At 38.7% G+C, this 21,041-nt stretch overlaps 1 protein-coding gene across 1 annotated transcript in view; it reads right to left on the bottom strand.

The window, feature by feature from the left end:
- The window catches only part of LOC124804848 (synembryn-A), a 133,519-nt gene that overhangs the window by 11,060 nt on the left and 101,418 nt on the right, over positions 1 to 21,041 (bottom strand). The window lies entirely within an intron of this gene.

Here is a 21,041-nt window from a genome sequence, read left to right as displayed (position 1 = left end):
AAAACATGATGTAAATAAGGTGCATGACACATAAATAATGTTAAAGATTTAATTGGAATTATAATAAGAAGTCAAGTCAAATGAAAATCTTAAATATTAAAAAAAAAAAAAAAAAAAAAAAAAAATTCTGACCAAAAGTGAAAAACAAGTGCATAATTTTTCAATATAGTCTCCCTGTCATTCAAGACACTTCCTCCAGCATTTAGGAAGTCCATGGGATGGTGAAAAAAAAATCGTTCCTCCCATCACCTCTTTGAGTGATCCAGACATGTGGTAGAAACTTGGTGCAAAGTCTGATGTGTATGGAAGATGTAGCAGAATATCAAAGTGCAGGTCATTGATGGCTGCAAGTGCTGCACGAGCAGTATGAGGCTGAGCATTGTCGTGTTGCAAAATGACACTTGTAGTCAGAAATCCATGTCACTTTGATCTTATTGCAAGCTGAAGCTGACTTTTTAACATATTGGACTACGATGCACTGGTGATGGCATTTCCTCTAGTTGTGTAGTGTTCCAAGACAAAACCTTTTTTTTCCCAAAAGAGTGTCAGTAGGTGCATCCGGGACTTCTTGAGTTTTGGTGATGAGGAATGGCACCATTCCTTGCTTGGGCTCTTTGTTTCAGGTTGGTGGTAGTGCACTCAAGTTTAGTCTCCTGTAACAATTTTTATGAAGAAGCAATCATCTTCAGCTTCAAAGCACCATGGAAGTTCTACAGTTCTGGCATGAGCTGCTGTGGCACCAATCTTGAACGCACTTTGTGAAACTTAAGTGCTTCATGAATGACGCCATGTGCTGAGCTATACTAATGTTCAGATTTGTAGCTCTTTCATCCACAACAACATGGCAATTTTCCATCACAATGGCTTCAACAGCTGCAGTTGACTCTAGTCTCACAATGCAGTGTGCCTGACCTGGGTGCTGAGAATCTGTCACATAAGTTATGCCATTTCTACTCCACTTCACTTGCTGCAGCAATAGATATGCATCAGCATACTAGACCTTCACTCGCCGATGGAGTTCACTAGGTTTCGAACCTTCACTGCTCAGAAAACATATGAAAGAACACTTTTCTTCCTTGGTGCACATCTTAAGTGGTGCAGCCATTTTGAACTTGTATTGTGCCTGTTTGGTTGTCTGTAGTATGCTACCACCTGTAGGTCATTCTTTACAACACTCGTAACACTACTGAAATCTTGCAGAAAATGATGTGAAATTTCGAGTTTCAATTACACTTTTAAGGCTTTCATTTGACTTCCCCTTGTAAAAGTACTACTGCTACTGACAAAAAACTTTTAAAGATGTCAACAAATCTTAATGAAAATAAAATCTATGACATACAGAACAATAAAACAGAACATTACGTTTAACACAAAAGAGATACTGGAAAAGCAAGTGCACATTGATAGGTGTTTGACCGTGAAATGAAAGGAGGTTGTAATGTTTCGAGAATTTCTGCATAAATTCTAGAACCACTCGACCTACTACCATCTTGAACACGCAATATTTTAGATGTGAGAGTGGGATGCTAGAATCCTACCTACTGTGACTGACATGTTTGTGTGTGCAGGTGTGAAATCAGTCGCGAGCAGAAGGTAGACGTGGCGGACAAATGGCACTGACAAGTACTTGTCGGGCGATCCATGGAAGTTCTAGTGAAAGTATAGGGAAGAACTGTGGAACTTCTAGGTTATTCCGTGCTAATCGTATCAGTGACCATTGTTATAAATAACAAGAACAACTGAGATCCTGAAGTCTGAAAAAAAAACTCTTATGTTGGATTTGCTGGAGGCAAGACGTATTTTACGATTTGTTTGTAATAAGAGTTGTGGTTGTTAAGCCAACTCTTTGCTAAATGTACATAAAGCTGTTTCTAATGTGAGACGATACGAGTGGCTTACAAGAATTCCAATGTTTATGAGTGAAGAGAGAATTTTGGTCTTTATGAAGCTCAAATATACCGACAGTTATTTAAAAGTATTCTTCGAGTACATAATTATTATGCAAGTAGAGAGAAAGTCTTTAAGGTTCCCGTAACTAGCATCATTCTTCGGAGAAAAAGTTTATAGAGATTCCAGAAGCCGGCTATCCAGAGAAGAAGATCGGCTGTGTACACCAAGTAAGTCGACTTGTATAAAAGAAGTGGGAAGTTTGCACATACACTTCACACACTCTTAGTCATCAAAACGTTAGAATGTGGTGACCGGTGTGAAAGGACCGAAGGAAAAAAGGAATTCTGTGACAAAAACGAGATAAGAAGTTATCATGTGTTGCCACAGCAACTGAGCATAATGAGACAAAAGAATCATTCCAAGAAATTGAATTAAGCCTAAAGTGTCAGATGGAGAAAATTTGTGAATGTAAAAAAGGAGAAGATGTAAGAAAGTCACAATGTTAAAAACCAGAGAGAAGATCTCGACATATTAGACTAAGAAGAGATACGCCTAGAGCGAAACGACTAAGAAGATCTGGTGCAGGGAGTATACAGCTCTCACACGCATCACGGGGACACAGTTGTGGAAACCAGCCTACATCCGACGTCGCTGGCACCAACTGCTGTTCACCGGTACTGACCTGCCGTCACATCCGCTCCCCTACCCTGCGAGAAGTGTACGCCGGGTGAGTGCAAAACAAAACTTTAGTACCTTAGCAAGAAGTGATACAAACTATTGAGTGAACTTTATTAGTGTAGTTATTATACTTGAAGTTAAATGCTCACAAGGTCTAAAGCCTGTAAAAATACGGATAACGAACAGCAAGTTGGGGAAACTTCAGAACCAGTCATGGCTATGCAAATTAGTAAAAGAAGGGCCAGACTGGTCTAAGTTGGTAAATGTAATCAAAACTCAATTAAATGAAGCCTTAAATGCTGAGTCTGCTGTTAAATGCTAAATTACATGACCAGAGTACAACTTTAAATGCTAAATTAGATGCTCAGAGTGGAACTTTAAATGCTAAGTTGGATGTTCAGTATGAAACTTTAAGATTGTTAAGTGCCAAGGTAGAGTCACAAGGTAAAGAATTTAGTAATCTATGTGAAGGCATGGGAGATTTTAAGACTGAATTCAATGCTTTAAATACTAAAGTAGAAAATGTAGAGAATGTTAAGATAGATTTACAGAATGAATTGACTAGTTCCCTGCACATTCATGTAAATCAAATGTTCACTGACCTTAGTAATAAACAGAATGATAATTTCCAAGAGTTATCAAAAAAGTTAGAATTTGAGATTGAGGACAGGTGGAATAATGTAGAATCAGAAATCAATGAAAAATTAGGATCTTTCGACTGAGTACTTTAAAAAAAAGTGTACATAAGCAGTGAGAGTTAATGCCTGTAATTCAATCGCAAATTACAGGTATAAGTACACAAGTGGATAACATAGAAAGAAGCTTTAAAGAGAAAATAGCAAACTCTGATATTGTAAATGTAAGTAGTTTGGAAGAACAAGTCGAAGAAATTATAGAAAAAAAATTTACCGAGAGAATAACATCCGGGAACTTGTCCTCTATGGCTTCTTCTGAACTTACTGATACCAGGAAGGGCATAGACGAACTCTGGAGAAAATTCAAACTTATCCAGGAACAAGTAGAAAAACAAGTAACTTCACCTAACGTGGTGTTAACCAGTGAAGTAGTTACTAATTTGCAATGGGAAGCTTATTCAGAGTTATTGAGACAATTCCCTTAATTTAACCCAATGGAGAGGTACATCTGATACATTTTTTGAAAAGATTTAACCAAGCTTTACCGAAAAATTGGGAAGATTCTAAAAAGATTGAATTTGCTGTGGATTACCTTGTAGGAGACGCATCCAAATGGGGAACTGTAAATATTGAGAATTTTTCTTCATGGGGAGACTTTCAAAAGAAGTTTAAAGAGAAATACTGGTCTGCCAGTGCACAAGAAAAGTTAATATCAGATCCATGGAACCCGAGCAGCGTCAAATAACCCCCAGGGACGTTAACGTTCTGAGTTATGGGGCGGAGTGACGACCATCGGATCCCGAGTTATTTTCGGTGTTTCTTCCGTAATAGTTTTTCTGCACCGAATTCCTATCAAATTATGCTGTTTTCTATCCCCCACTGACGTTAAAAATTCTGAGTTAACCGGCGGAGTGACGACCGTCAGATCCCGAGTTGTTTTCAGTGTTTCTTCCGAAACAACTTTACTGCACCAAATGCCTTTAAAATCTTAAACTATTCTGTCATCTATTCCTAAAATCTTAAACTATCTTGTAATCTTATATCTTAGAAAACCGGATATGACAGTCAAATAAAAAACAATCCTAGATTAATCACAGGTAAAAAGTGATACTTAGATAAAGTGAACTGAATGGACAATTATGTTTGTAGAAAATATAATATTGTGTGACTAATTGAACAACTAATATACCATAGTATATAGATTTCCCATTTTGTATAGAATATTTTATACCTTTTGTGAGATGTGACATAAACGGGAGGGTTTGTATTAAGTTTGAAAGGGGTGGAGGTTGTAGATAAAAACATGGTTTACAAGAACAAATAAACCATGGCTAACACAAAACACACATCACACCTTTCAGACAACCCTCACAACCAAGTGTGCCCGATTCTTCACCATTTGCCGTTTCCATAGGGTTGCTAAGATTTCCTTCGGGGACTTCAAGGGTGAAGGTGGGAATATCCATACTGTAGGAGACGATTTAACACCAAACCACCTCCGGCATCTCACTCAAGTACCTGAGGGGTAGGGATCCTGGGGAAGGAGGGTGGTAAGGATTTCCTGTCTTTGGAGCTATCTTCTCTCTCTTCTTAGATCTTAGCAACCATATCTATTTTTTTTTCCTTTCTTACTTCTCATTTGAGGACCCATCTATTTTTTCCATTTTTCCATATCCACAAACTTCTATTGCTGAAGTCCTTCCTTGTTTCTGTGGTTTCTAATAACCTACATCTTATCTTTAGATAAGAAGGCTGAAGAATCAGACTACACGAACACACATCCACATACGCACAAGAATACCCTTATACACAAAGATTGAAATTACAGATTAGAAACCTGTTGCAATGTGAGAATCGCCAGGAGTTGTAAGGGTAAGAATGTGTGTACATGGGGGAGGGGGGGGGGTGGGGCAAAAACATACATGCATACATAATTATATAAAAACTAGGATGATTTTACATCAAGTATACATAAGAAGGAAGAGTGAGTGCAGAAAACGAATGTGAATTGATTGTGATAGTCATTTAAGAAAAGTCAGTATAATAAATACTCTGAACATTGATGAACAGTAGGACTTGAACTATAGTTAGACATAGTATCTACTAAGAGTATAGAAGTTGAGAAGTAGAGGAGGACTCTAGGGATTAAATGATATATCAAGAAGTGAATGCGAAGTGTAGTGTAGACTTGTAGTTTTACCAGAAAATACTTATAGTACATATAGAAACATATACTAGGGTAATGAAATGTGAGGCCTACTCAGAAAGGATAAGGGGGACGTACCTGGCATTTACTAAATTTAAAGGACAGGCATACCTACATGGAGATAGGACGACCTGTGGCCTAAAAAATAGGAATGTTTTATAAAGTGGCGTACCTACCAGAATGGAAAGAGGAAGTGCTCTCACAGGGTGTACACGCGGACAAGGAAAAAAAAAAGTCCTGGGTTTTTCCAAGATATCCCATTTAAAAAATATCTGGCTGAAAATACACATTTTTTGTGCTAAGTGACAGTAGGTTTTCCATAGATTTTTCCTCGGAACTGTAAAACTTACCAATCCTTTGAATGGTTAACGTTTTATACACTGGCATCTTTAAGGTTCCTGTAACTAGCATCATTCTTCGGAGAAGAAGTTTATAGAGATTCCAGAAGCCAGCTATCCAGAGAAGAAGATCGGCTGTGTACACCAAGTAAGTCGACTCATATAAGAGAAGTGGGAAGTTTGCACATACAGTTCACACACTCTTAGTTGTCAAAACGTTAGAAGGTAGATAAATAAGAAGACAAAATAAATTGTTAGACTGTGAAAATAACAAGGAGGAAAGATGATGTGAACTGTATGCATGACTCAAACACTGTTATTCTGCAGTCCTTTACTGTTTTGTTTGGTTTGTATGTTACAGATTAGTTTCAGCCACTTTTCCATCCTTGTGTCAATCAGCACTCACATTAAACCTTCAACAGAGGCCTGCTGCTTTTTCAGATAGCCCAGTAATATTTTAAGTAGAACAACCATAAAGTACATGCGAGAGTGATATGCACTTCATTAAGTGCCTAAATTTTCCATAGTTTGATGGTTGGTGAGATCTGCTTGTAATGGGGTAATTAGCAATTTAACTCTTTGGTAAAGTTGTCACCAGTGCCTGGTAAAGGTAAAATGAGGTTTAAACAGGAAGCAGTTGGGTTCAGCAACTGTTCTGATTTCATGAGAAATAGGAGAATGTCAGTTTTGTGCATCCCTTTTCCTACCAGTTTGTTTGACTAGGCAGTTACTACCTCCCTAATCAAAATATAGTCTGTATTGTAACCTCTTCCACATTTGGCACTGTTGAATGCAGCATTCTCTGAATGACCATGAGAATGCACTATTGTTGTTAGGAAACCGGTAATTGAGAGACAAGTACTCCCAATACCACATGTGATGCTGTAAAATGGAGCTGCCCTTGACCTGGTAATGTCAACATCAGGTAATGAGCAACATTGCCACATGTGGTATAGTCATTCACAAGTAAGGAGCAACATGCTGTGGTGCATTTGTTGTGGGTGAAAGTATTAAAATAAAGTGGCATTCACACTGAAATGTTGAGGGAGTGTGAAGGACACACTGTCTAGGACTATTAGGTGGTGCACATCTTTTGCTGTATGTTAAATCTGCACTGCTGATGAGCCACATTGGTGCAAGTAACTGTGACAGGAAATTGAGCAGGTGATTGTATGTGGCAGTAAGATTTGTCTATGAAACTGAGCTGAGCAGTTCAACATTTCATATGAGACAGTGTACAAGCCTCTGCATAAGGAACTCCACTTTGTAAAAGTCATCTTCTACTGGGTGTCTCAGTACCAGTGAATGACTACAGGGACCAGAGGATGAAGGCAGTTCTTGGGCACTCAAATGTGCTATGTGAGTATGACTTCTGGAAAGGTTTGTGACTGGAGAAAAATCATAACACTACACATCCAAATTACAGAAGGGCTGGTTGGTGTGGATGCATTTCTCTGCCTTTTATATTGGCTTCTGTGTAGGATTCTCCACAGAAAAATCAATAAAAGACTTCACAAATGAACTGCTATCAGAGATAAACAAGAACATTTATGCTATTAGTATATTCTGTTACCTCTCCAAGGCCTTTGATTATTTGAATCACAAAACTGTACTTGGCAAACTAATATGTAATGGCATTAATAGTGTCACCCGTGCATGGATGAAGTCTTGTCTTCATAACAGAAAGCAGACGATGTTCTTGACACACAGTATCACAGGCATGAAACCTTAGAATGGGGGAACATAAAGTGTTGGGTGCCACAAGGATCAGTACTGGGCCCACTTTTATTCTTCACCTAAGTAAATGATCTTCCAATGACTTTAAAGAGCAGTTCAAAAACTGCAGTGTTGGTTGATAACAAACACAAGCATACTAATCAAGGGCTGAAACTCAACCTTAGTGGACACAGCTCTGATGATAATTGAACAGATCTACAAGTGGCTCACATCAAAAAGTTTAAGCTTCAATCTCATAAAGAGTCATATTATGCAGTTTCGAGGAAGCAATGATGACCTGTTAGCACCAGAAGAGACATTAATGGTTCTACACTAGCTGAAACATCCCATGCAAAAATCCTTGGAGCCCAGTTGGATAACAAGTTAAAATGGAGTCAACATGTAGATGAACTAATCAAGAAGCTCAGTTCTGTATGTTTGCCCTCAGAAGCTTCTCTCAATTCTGTTGATTTAAAGACAAAAGTTTTAAAGTATTTGGGGTTTATTTTCACTTCCTGTTGTCTTATGGAATAACTGTCTGGGGTTGTTCACCTATACTAAATACAGTGTTTGTTCAGCACATGTGAGCAGTAAGAATTAGATAACCATACATCTTGCTGAAGCCTTTTAAGGAGTATGGAATTCGTCACTCACTTCCCAATATATTTACTCCTTAACCCTTACGAGTATCAAAGGGGGATGGGGAAGGCGGAGGGTACTTTTGTAAATATTGTACTTTAGATCGATATTTCATATTTTAAAATTATGATAAAAATCTTTATTGTTTTTTATTATTTCATCTGTAGCGGATGATGACGCCACTGGCAAGGTCAGTGAGAAGTATTTTACAGCCACTGGAAAAGTTCTTACGTCCAAACATTTTCATAACACAAGGCAGGCAGCACAAAACATAGTAAAAGAGCAAGACGGCATAAGAAGTGAAGGTAAAGTATGAACTATAAGAGAATCACTTGAAATGATTACTTCTCCAGAAATTGTTATCATCATAATAAAGCATACCAATGCAGACGCTTTGTGACAGAATTTACCCAAAACAGACAGACTTGAATTCATAGCGTATATAGGGCTACATATTGTTATTGTGAAGGAGGGGAATAGTGAGTCACCTATTCGTGATTTATGGCCCAACACTTGAGGAAGATTTGTTTATACTGCAGCTATGAGTAGAACTAGATTCCATCAACTTACTAAAATAGTAAGATTTGATGACAGAGAGATGCAAAATGGGTGCATGGAACATGACAAGTTTGCTGCAATACAAGAAGTATTTGATAAAATGAATGAATTACTGCCAAGATATTATTCTGCTGGAATGCACACTGTTACTAACGAAATATTGTCATTGTTCCGTGACAGGTGCCCCTACACAGTCTTCATGAAAGAAAAACCTGAAAAGTATGGTTGTTGATGTGGTCTTCAGTGCAGAGACTGGTTTGATGCAGCTCTCCATGCTACCCTATCCTGTGCAAGCTTCTTCATCTCCAAGTACCTACTGCAACCTACATCCTTCTGAATCTGCTTGGTGTATTCATCTCTTGGTCCCCCTCTTCATTTTTTACCTTCCATGCTGTGCTCCAATACTAAACTGGTGATCCCTTGATGCCTCAGAACATGTCCTACCAACCGATCCCTTATTCTAGTCAAGTTGTGCCACAAATTCCTCTTCTTCCCAATTCAATTCAGTACCTCCTCATTAGTTACATGATCTATCCATCTACTCATCAGCATTCTTCTGTAGCACCACATTTTGAAAGCCTCTATTCTCTTCTTGTATAAACTATTTACTGTCCATGTCTCAATTCCATACATGGCTACACTCCATACAAATACTTTCACAAAAGACTTCCCGTCACTTAAATCTATACTCGATGTTAAAAAATTTCTCTTCTCCAGAAAGGCTTTCCTTGCCATAGCCAGCCTACATCTTATATCCTCTCTACTTCGACCATCATCAGCTATTTTGCTCCCCAAATAGCAAAACTCATCTACTACTTTAAGTGTCTTATTTCCTAATCTAATTCCCTCATCATCACCCGACTTAATTCGACTACATTCCATTATCCCGTTTTGATTTTGTTGATGTTCATCTTATATCCTCCTTTCAAGACTCTATCCATTCCGTTCAACTGCTCTTCCAGGTCCTTTGCTGTCTCAGACAGAATTACAATGTCATTGGCAAACCTTCCAGGTCCTTTGCTGTCTCAGACAGAATAACAATGTCATCGGCAAACCTCAAATTTTTTTATTTCTTCTCAATGGATTTTAATTCCTCCTCCAAATGTTTCTTCTGTTTCATTTACTGCTTGCTCAAATAACATTGGGGATAGGATACAGCCCTGTTCACTCCCTTCCCAACCACTGCTTCCCTTTCATGCCCCTTGACTCTTTATGACTGCCATCTGGTTTCTGTACAAATTGTAAATAGCCTTTTGTTCCGTGTATTTGACCCCTGCCACCTTCAGAATTTGAAAGAGAGTATTCCAGTCAACATTGTCAAAAGCTTTCTCTAAGTCTACAAATGCTAAGAATGTAGGTTTGCCTTTCCTTACTCCATCTTCTAAGTGAGTCGTAGCGTCAGTTTTGCCTCATATATTCCAACATTTCTACGGAATCCAAGCTGATCTTCCCCGAGGTTGGTTTCTACCAGGTTTTCCATTCGTCTGTAAAGAATTCGTGTTAGTCTTTTGCAGCTGTGACTTATTAAACTGATAGTTCGATATTTTTTAAACCTCTCAACACCTGCCTTCTTTGGGATTGTAATTATTATATTTATCTTGAAGTCTGAGAGTATTTTGCCTGTCTCATACATCTCGCTCACCAGATGGTAGAGTTTTGTGATGGCTGGTTCTCCCAAGGCTATCAGTAGTTCAAGTGGAATGTTGTCTACTCCCGGGGCCTTGTTTCGACTCAGGCCTTTCAGTGCTCTGTCTAATTCTTCACACAGTATCATATCTTCCATTTCATCTTCATCTACATCCTCTTCCATTTCCATAATATTGTCCTCCACTACATCTCCCTTGTATAGGCCCTCTATATACTCCTTCCACATTTCTGCTTTCCCTTCTTTGCTTAGAACTGGGTTTCCATCTGAGCTCTTGATATTCATACAAGTGATTCTCTTTTCTCCAAAGGTCTCTCTAATTTTCCTGTAGGCAGTATCTATCTTACGTCCTAGTGATATATGCATCTACATCCTTACATTTGTCCTCTAGCCATCCCCGCAAGCCGTTTTGCACTTCCTGTCGATCTCATTTTTAGACGTTTTTGTATTCCTTTTTGCCTGCTTCATTTACTGCATTTTTATATTTTCTCCTGTCATCAATTAAATTCAGTATCTCTTCTGTTACCCAAGGATTTCCACAAGCCCCCGTCTTTTTACCTATTCATCCTCTGCTGCCTTCACTACTTCATCCCTCAGAGCTACCCATTCTTCTTCTACTGCATTTCTTTCCCCCATTCCTGTCAATTGTTCCCTTATGCTCTCCTTGAACCTCTGTACAACCTCTGGTTTAGTCAGTTTATCCAGGTCCCATCTCCTTAAATTTCTATCTTTTTGCAGTTTCTTCAGTTTTCGTCTACAGTTCGTAACCAATAAACTGTGGTCACAGTCCACATCTGCCCCGGGAAATGTCTTACAATTTAAAATCTCGTTCCTATGTCTCTGTATATATATATATATATATATATATATATATATATATATATATATATATATATATATATATATATATGAATATAATAGAGGGAAATATTCCACGTGGGAAAAATATATCTAAAAAGAAAGATGATGAAACTTACCAAACAAAAGCGCTGGCAGGTCGATAGACACACAAACAAACACAAACATACACACAAAATTCAAGCTTTCGCAACAAACTGTTGCCTCATCAGGAAAGAGGGAAGGAGAGGGGAAGACGAAAGGAAGTGGGTTTTAAAGGAGAGGGTAAGGAGTCATTCCAATCCCGGGAGCGGAAAGACTTACCTTAGGGGGAAAGAAGGACAGGTATACACTCGCACACACACACATATCCATCCACACATACAGACACAAGCAGACATATCTAAAGACTAAAATTTTTCCCATGTGGAATGTTTCCTTCCATTATATATATATATATATATATATATATATATATATATATATATATATATATATATCTCTCCAGTGTCTCCAGACCTCTTCCGTGTACACAGCCTTCTTTCACGATTCTTAAACCAAGTGTTAGCTATGATTAAGTTATGCTCTGTGCAAAATTCTACCAGGTGGCTTCCTCTTTCATTCCTTATCCCCATTCCATATTCACCAACTACTTTCCTTCTCTTCCTTTTCCTACTATTGGATTCCAGTCCACCATGACTTTTAAACTGTCATCTCTCCTCACTATCTGAATGATTTCTTTTATCTCATCATACATTTCTTCAGTCTCTTCGTCATCTGCAAAGCTGGTTGGCATATAAACTTGTACAGGGTGTATACGCAGACAAGGAAAAAGAAATTCCCGGATTTTTCCCAGATCTCCCGGTTAAAAATAAATTTTCTCCTGGGTGAAAATACACTTTTTCTGGATTAAGTGACAGTATACTTTCCGTCGGAACTGTAAAACTTATCAATCCTTTGAATGGTTATGGTTTTATACAGCAGCGTAAAATTTCTCGGCACTTTAGAAAATGAAACTCAGGGGGGAAAAGCACGTTTTGGAAAGATCTTTGATATGCAGCAACACGTATGCTACATATTTTTGTGTTATGAAAGTATAGATTTGAATTCCACCAACAGGAAAAGTTAATGGTTTAAGTTACTATACAAGAGTGTTGCCACAAAAAAAAAGCAAAGCTCCCGCATATAATATTTGTCTCAAAGATTAATAAGCTACAAGAGAAGCTAAGCTTTCTTCTATAATGTTGATCTGTTTAGGACATGTTACCCTTTAAGATACATTGCACAAATACGCCAGTAAAATTTTTAATACCGATATAAATCTGCTCAAAATTTTTCTAAATGGCTCGTTATCAAAGAGTTGATTTTTAAATGAGGCAAACACTCTGTGATTTAAGAAATTCATTGTACATTCTCACACATAGTTCATCTTGCATAAAAGGAAATTTACTTTGAAAATAACGCTTTTCGAAACACAATTCGCAATATTTTTCCGCGACCTGTTAGAAATAGATGCACTTCAGCAGTTGCCAGAGAGTGCCAGATAAAGAGGCGTCACCACGCTTGTGCAGCTACGGTGACGTAGGAAGCCCGTATGTTCGTACGTGTGAAACATTCAAAAATCTTACTTACAAAATGTCATAAAAGAAACAAGACATCAGAGGATGCTCCAAGAGCGTTGGAATTTCGTGAACCATACTAAAATGCATAGTTCGCCTTAAAGCGCACATTCGTATGTCCAGATTCCCAATGACGTAGGCCTCAACCTGATATTAAGCTTTTTGGTATGTTGTTCGAGACGTAAATTTTCTTGGAGTACCAGTACTGTATTATCTCATGTTTGGTTCTTTATTATGTCATAATGCCATACGTGCTAGAAGATGAAAACTTGCACTTGAAATGTAGCGAACAGTAGAAGCTAGCCAATAGTGTGGAATTAAACACTTTGTTTCAAATGAATTTACTGCCTCAGCAGGAAAGCTTAATAAAAGCCAAATTTCTTTAGCAAACAGACAAAAATTGTTCTCCAAGGCGATTAATGCTTGACTGTCAGAAAGGTGGAAATAAAATAAAATCTGAAACTAGTAACATATTTTAGCCTTCCGTAATTATGTGAATGTATTTTAATTCACTTGATAGCTCCCAGCCACAGAAATCCGTCTTGTTTTCATTTGACGTGAGAGCAGTAATGAAGAGGAAACAGAAAAATCACTAGATGTAAACACAGGTCACGTAAACCACTCCCCCCCCCCCCCCCCCCCCCCACACACACACACACAACTCAGAATGCTCTGAGGACCATGACGTCAAAAAATTAAAACTTTTCAAAAGTAAGTTCATTTTGTAGTGCACATCTTTCTGAGGAGCCTGATACATAAAACATATATCTTCGAGGAAATGTAAGACATGTTATTTGGTCTTTAGTGTGCTGAAGTGCAGTGCCACACCTCTTCAAACAACATTCCTATACTGCGCGTCACTGTATTTCACTCTGTGGAACTCAAACATGTATATTTTGCAATGGATGCCATCAAACTATTTCAGGACAGTGGAAATTAAAATGCCCTGTAGTGCCTCTCCTGCTACCAGGCGGCCGGTTTGACATCCTGCCCCTCTAAAAAAATAAGAAAAAGTCGCAATTAATACTTGATGGGATTATTTGTAACCAGGATAACAGGAAGTCTTCAGAAAATCTGGACTCTCTATTGCCTATTAGCTAATAACTTGCTCTTCTGTGTGACATAAAATTAAATATAGGATACCTAAAACCAGTAAATACAAGAGACACACAGGACAGTACACATTTCTTCAATCCTTAGGTCCTAGCGACTTTTCTCTCTAATCTTGCTGCAGCTTTACATGGCATGCTGGCCGCGGTGGACGAGCGGTTCTAGGCGCTTCAGTCTGGAACCACGCCACTGCTGCGGTCGCAGGTTCGAATCCTGCCTCGGGCATGGATGTGTGCGATGTCCTTAGGTTAGTTAGGTTTAAGTAGGGGACTGATGACCTCAGATGTTAAGTCTCATAGTACTTAGTGCTATTTGAACCTTTTTTTTTTTTTCCAGGGCGAGCTTTCCTTTGTGCGAAAGAATTATTACCTCATCAAAGTTCGTCAAACGTTTTGCTACTTGAAAAATAGAATTGTCGTCGTCTAATACTGAAAAAGCTGTTAATACAAATAGTATCCAAGACGGATGTGGTTTCTCGATCTGATTACGTCTATTTTGTCACGTGTGCTGGATTACACAAAATAGGCCTTTCCAATATTGCAGCAATTGTAACACACACCAAATCAGACAGACTGTTTTGGCAATAATGATCATTTTTATAGTACAACAATATAATTCACGAAGTACCAATACGAAATACCTATTTGGTCAATTACAATCAAAAAGCTTTATGTCAGGAAATAGTTTCACATTTCATTCATACGCCCCAGTTTATCATGCATGAGACCGAAAAGTAGTAGAACGAAATTTTTGTATAAATTTGGAATCATCATACTCTTCCATAAATTGTGTGATGTCCCCATTTCTTCTCCTTCCTTGTTCTAACAAACAATCTTGTCATCACTAATTCTGTAAATATTACTACTACGTCAAAACTCATTCTCCAGTTAACTTTACTAACCCTTACACAATCACCGGTTTAGTTATCCAGCGATTATTCTCTAGTTAGGCATTATGACGTGTTCGTACAATGCGTTTTCCGCGCTACTCCCAGAATGTAACTTAAGCTGCTGCTAGCCAGGGACTACAACTGGCCCTGTCTAGTGTAGCAATCTGGCCAAACATTTTCTGTCAGAATTTCACTTTCTTTGATACACCGAGAAGACAATACATAATCTTTCTTACCTGTTATTCCTGATAGTCGTGTAGTCTGAATATATGGATTTTGCTAGTAATTATAACAATGCTGAACATTTGCAAACTGAATCAACCACATAAACAAGCAGCAGTTGGTATTCACCGGTTCGGCTTTATTCCGCTCAACTCGTATAGCCCCGTCCAGTTCTGTCTGCAGAAAAGTTCATTTCTAGATGCGACGGGGGTTACCCTGTCAGAGACGTCACGTACACTATACACGCATTCAGAAATCAACTTAGAATGTGTTCAAAAATGTCCAAAAACCAGCAGGGGTGCATTTCAAAAGCATATGAATAATCGATAAACCGACGTGCGCTGGATGCTAGGTGCTTTGTGAAACAAGCTTTTTTTCCTCAATAACATAGATTTGCCCCTACCCCTGAAACTGCCACCCAGTTGAGATACCATGGTTTGCAGTCCCCCTCCCCCCCCCCCCCCCCCTTACTAGATCCGAGCCTGCTGCGCACACGTGGATCTGGCAGCTTGGGAGCGCCAGTAAAATTTTTCTGGGTGTCTCATGTGGATGGTTACTGCCACTGCTGCTTACACAGCCAATAGCCACATTTAGGTATTACTCATATACGACTCAACTGCCCGTGTGCATGAGCCCACTCGTAACTGCTTAAATGAATCTAATGTAAACAGTTGTGACGTCACGTTCATCGGATGCAGTTTGTTGTTACGAAGCATTGAGTAGCCTTCCTAAAGCCTTTGACACATTATGCTGTTGGCAGACGCTTGTACGTGCACTGTGTTATTTTATATGGCGCATTTCCTTTGGAATTTAAGTTTTATTTTCGTTTTTTTTCTCTCGTTCATGTTATAATGCTGCAGTATTAGTCTGCAGTAGCCGGATACAGTAATATCCTTTGTTAGAGTATCGGTTCACACCAGTCAAAATTACAAAAATTTAACTGAAAACTAAAACAATGAAAAATTCCCGGAATTCTAAAAAATTCCCGGGTTTTTCCCGGTTTTCTCCTGGATGAAAAAATTCCCGGGTTTTTCCCAGATCTCCTGGTTGTCCCGGGTCATATACACCCTGTTGTGCTACTGTAGTGGGCATGGGTTTCGTGTCTATCTTGGCCACATGAAGGCGTTCACTATGCTGTTTGTAGTAGCTTACCTGCACTCCTATTTTTTATTCATTATTAAACCTACTCCTGCATTACCCCTATTTGATTTTGTATTTATAACCCTGTATTTGCCTGGCCAGAAGTCTTGTTCCTCCTGCCACCGAACTTCATTAATTCCCACAATATCTAACTTTAACCTATCCATTTCCCTTTTTAAATTTTCTAACCTACCTGCCCAATTAAGGGATCTGACATTCCACACTCCGATCCGTAGAATGCCAGTTTTCTTTCTCCTGATAACAACGTCCTCCTGAGTAGTGCCGCCCGGAGATCCGAATGGGGGGACTATTTTACCTCCGGAATATTTTACCCAAGAGGGTGCCATCATCATTTAACCATACAGTAAAGCTGCACGCCCTCAGGAAAAATTACGGCTGTAGTTTCCCCTTGCTTCAGTTGTTTGCAGTACCAGCACAGCAAGGCTGTTTTGGTTAATGTTACAAGGCCAGATCAGTCAATCATCGAGACTGTTGCCCCAACAACTACTGAAATGGCTGCTGCTCCTCTACAGGAACCATATGTTTGTCTGGCCTCTCAAAAGATACCCTTCCGTTGTGGTTGCACCTATGGTACAGCTATCTGTATCTCTGAGGTCTGCAAGCCTCCCCACCAACAAACAGCAAGGTCCATGGTTCATGGTGAGGAGGGGGGGAGTATGGTTCACTTATACAAATTATACAATTTTTGTAAGCAAAGTTTTCTGCTGGGAGGTACCCTAGTCCCTGCCATACAGTAACACCATAGTACTGGCACATTTCTATCTGTCTGGCCTACCGAAGTGTCACTTCAGTCATAGCCATATCTCCTGGTCATATGCCCAGCTGATAAAAGACTATGTAAAACAAATTTTCAAATCTGAGCTTCAATAGGACTAAGGCTTAGAGTCACTTAGCCCACAGGTCAAAGAATAGGCAATGAAGTATAGTATCTGGGTGTGTGTCTATATATATTCAACAAATTAAATAATTTCTATGTCTTACTTCTGGATCTATCTTCATATTAAGGTTTGCAGCAGAGCTTTCAATGTTGAGTATTGTTACTTTCCAGCAATGGTACAGGAAGAGGAATCATCATGGGTTGTACGAATAAAAAAGAGAACATTCTCCGTAAAGACTCTTGGAGCAAAAGAACATTTTCTGAGAAAGTTCTCAATTTTGCATGAATAAAAAATTCAAAGTATATTCTCTGATGAGGGAGTTCCTTCTTACTACCTCCCCTCTTTTTGAGAAGGTTCTCTGCGTGTGTCATCTGACACAGAACACACACATAATCTCAAACTTCATTCAATCCACTCAAACAGGCAAACTATTCAATGTGCAAATGCAGTACTTGCATCACTGTGTTCTGGAAGAGTTGCACTACATTTTGATTTTACTTTTATCTGTGGCAACAAATTATTATAATGACTGTGGATACTTTATGAAAATGCTTTTTTTGACAATGTTACCAAATTTTCAACATGGGGAAAACATTTTTGTTACTGAAGTTAGGTGAACACATTATTGGAACCAAATCTTATGAATGCCTCACATTTTCATCTGCTCCAAACTGTAATGCTGTCAGAGTTTTCTAACATGAGATAAGTTTACAATATTGCAGTGCCTGTGTTGTTCAGAAAGATGATCCAATATTCCTTTGGACATGCATGCATGTCCGAAGGAACGGGCCCTGTGGCAACTACAGCCATTACGAAATACATGAAATGTATTTGCAGTTGCGAATGTTGACAACCATCAGCTGTATAATGGAATGATGACAAATTGGTGCCCTGTTCGTAGCTGTGAATACATTTCAGGACATAATTTTGGTCAAATATGATGAATAATGATCCAATCATGTGTTGGGTACTTAAGCAGTTGCCCATGTGCATTTGTTACGAGAAACAGATCACTAGATTTGTAATAAATCAGTTATTAATTTTTCGGCTCTGCATACTTATCTCTAACATAACAAAAATAGACGCTGTGAGAAAACATGATGATGAACATCTGAACATGTCAATGACACAATTCACTGGTGTACACCTAAGTCAAAACTTGGGACTGGTAAATAGAACAAAAATGTTTTCATTTTTGCTTTGTTTGAAAGGTCTCCCTCTCTTCTTTATCAATTTTTGGGAAGTAAGTTTTCCAGCTAAATAATGTTGACAAAGCCATACAAACTTCTACAGTTTCCCTCTTAAGTATTTTGTTGGAGCTATGTATATCTTTTTTTGCTTTCTGAGCATAATAAATTATTCCACTTTTGCTAAAAAGACTCAGCAAACCTTAATCTTAACAGAACTTACTGAGCCCGAAGTATGCTGTAGAGCTAACTTCAAACACTGGAGAATTTTCTCCGCTTGTGAGAAACTTTTGTATTTTTCTTCATATGAAATTGGAGAAGGTTCTTCACATTGAGCACCTTTGTCATCCTTTTATTCAACCTGAGAATATCCTCAAACAAAGAATATTCTCCAATTCAGTTTATTCATGCAAAGCTGAGAATGTTCTCTGAAATTCTGAGAATAAAGTACATAATCCGTTTTATTCATACGACTCCATGTCTCAATGACATCAAAGACTGCAATACAACCAAGTTAGAAAATTTGAACAAAGGTTGGATTATCAATGCAATATCACATAGGTGAATGCCATGTAGGACAAATTTCTACTGTGATAGGGTAAAGTGATCTCCACTGATCTCATCTGTGACTACTCTTAATAATGATAATACTTGTCCAGCAAGGAACACTCAAACTGTCTTTTCTATGTAAGAAATACCACTTCTTCCACAGCCTAGCTCTCCCTTTTACACAGACCCATTAAGCATGTTTGATTTCATTGCTTTGCAGATTCTTCATATTGACCATGCAACATGTGTGAACTTCAGACTCAAATGGAAGATAACAACACACTAAATGTTGAAGTAAACATTTAAAGTTTCCCTTATATGACATTATGAGGTAAGAAGTCTCTTATTTGACTGTGAAGCTTCAAGTAAAAGTGTAACCTACTTTTATTGTTGCGTATGTTTTTTGTTTTTGTATTACAAAAGCTATATCGGATGCCACTCGACACAGGACTGCTCAAAGTTTTGACACAGATGTGCTGTAGTTTGTTTGTAGTAACATGGCAACTACATCACAAGAGAAATAATTTTAAGTGTTGGAACTTGCGCAAAGTCAATTTATCGTCAGAGTTGCTACAAGTTTCCCCAAGTGAAATTCCCCGATATTTCCCTGGTTTCCAGACAAGTTTTAGCATTTTTACCTCTCAAATTTTGAGATCTCAAAACTATGTTAGGACTTCTGTATTTCTCCACCATGTGAACAAAAATCTTAAGTATTAACATCAACATTTTTTGTAATGCACTGTTTTTAGATGGAGAAAGCTAGCCTAATTGTATATGTGTTTCATTAAGACCACTGTCATTTTATTTCAATAAAACAAAACTCATTTGGTGACAAAAGTGCGCATTTCCTTGGAATCACATGACAGATTTAAAATACCTTCACAGTTTTCAGAAAACCTCAGAAAAAAGTAGGCCTCTTGAAAGAAGTGTATAAGGCAGAGAAGAGTTGTATAAACCAACACTATAAGTGACCGTCAATAAAATGTTGGCTCTACTATGTCCATTATTGTTGGTTATTATCCACTGTGTTATGTGTATTATTTTACAGGTATTGTGTGATTTTTCTTTTGAGAAATATACGAGTACATAGCGTACAAACCACCAGCGACTGCCATAATTTTCTTCTTCTTATCGTCCATACCGTCTAATATATAAACTACTTTCGAAGTGCCAAAATGTACTACAATAAATACAATGTCTATAAAACATCACACTGTACAATGTACTTATGGTGAGATGGTCATAATTCCTGAAATCCATCCCTGTGGCCTCTGGCCTGCTGAGGAGTGCCACAGTCCTGGTTCCACGAATAAAACACAAAACTCCGCCACATTACGCCACACGCAGATAGACCCGGCCTGCGGACAAATCGGTGAGACTAGATTTGATTGGCAGGGACTGCAAACTAGTGGAAAATGATGAGCTTCAGATCGGCAGGCCCGATCTGTTAGAGCTACCCAAAGAAATGGCCTGCAGTTTTGGCCAGTCACGGAAATCCACTCATGTGGCCAGCTATTCATGTGTCACAGACATCATGTTGATGAGATGAGAACACAGTGATCACACCATGCAACAGACACCATGCACAAATACTCTGAGAACCAATACCAATGAGGACATCTCACTGTAAAGATGATAGACGAGCTGCAGACAGCCATGTAGAAGACACACTCACACAACTAAATTTTTGGCCATAGCCTTTGTCAGAAAATGAGCGCACACACATTCACACAATCATCAGATACAGCTCATGGACACATGACCGCTGTCTCCAGCCGCTGTGTCAGCAATCTCTGAGAATCAGATCCACACATACCACACCTCCCTGCCTTTCGGTGACAGTTGGTAGGCTAGCAGCAAGAAGTGGTGGCAGCACTGACTGCAAGCTGAGGGGAGTGGTAGGAAGGGGAGAAGCATTAAGAATGAGGGAGTAGGGAAGCGATGCATATACTCAGCTGCGCCCAGCCAGTGATGATACTTGACATCTCAGTAAACAAAGAATTTCATCCACTGACACAAAAACAAGATTTTTCCAGTGTTTTTTTTTCTTCCAAATTTTGCTGATGTTTGCTTGATGTCCCTGACATGTTTGAAATTCCCTGATATTTCTTTATATCCAGAACTTGTGGCAACCCTGATTGTTCACTGCTTTTGATCTCCCAGGTCACCAGAACTCATACTTCACAATGTTTTTCTGTGGGACTACATAAAAGACAGAATCTTTGTCCCATCAACGGCAGCTACTCTTCAAGAACTGAGAAATCGAATTGCTGAAGCTGTTGTA

This window comes from Schistocerca piceifrons, chromosome 7, assembly GCF_021461385.2.
Source record: "Schistocerca piceifrons isolate TAMUIC-IGC-003096 chromosome 7, iqSchPice1.1, whole genome shotgun sequence".
NCBI lineage: Eukaryota > Metazoa > Arthropoda > Insecta > Orthoptera > Acrididae > Schistocerca > Schistocerca piceifrons.
The sequence above is the reverse complement of the archived record's forward strand: the minus strand, read 5'-3'. Positions and strand labels throughout refer to the sequence as shown.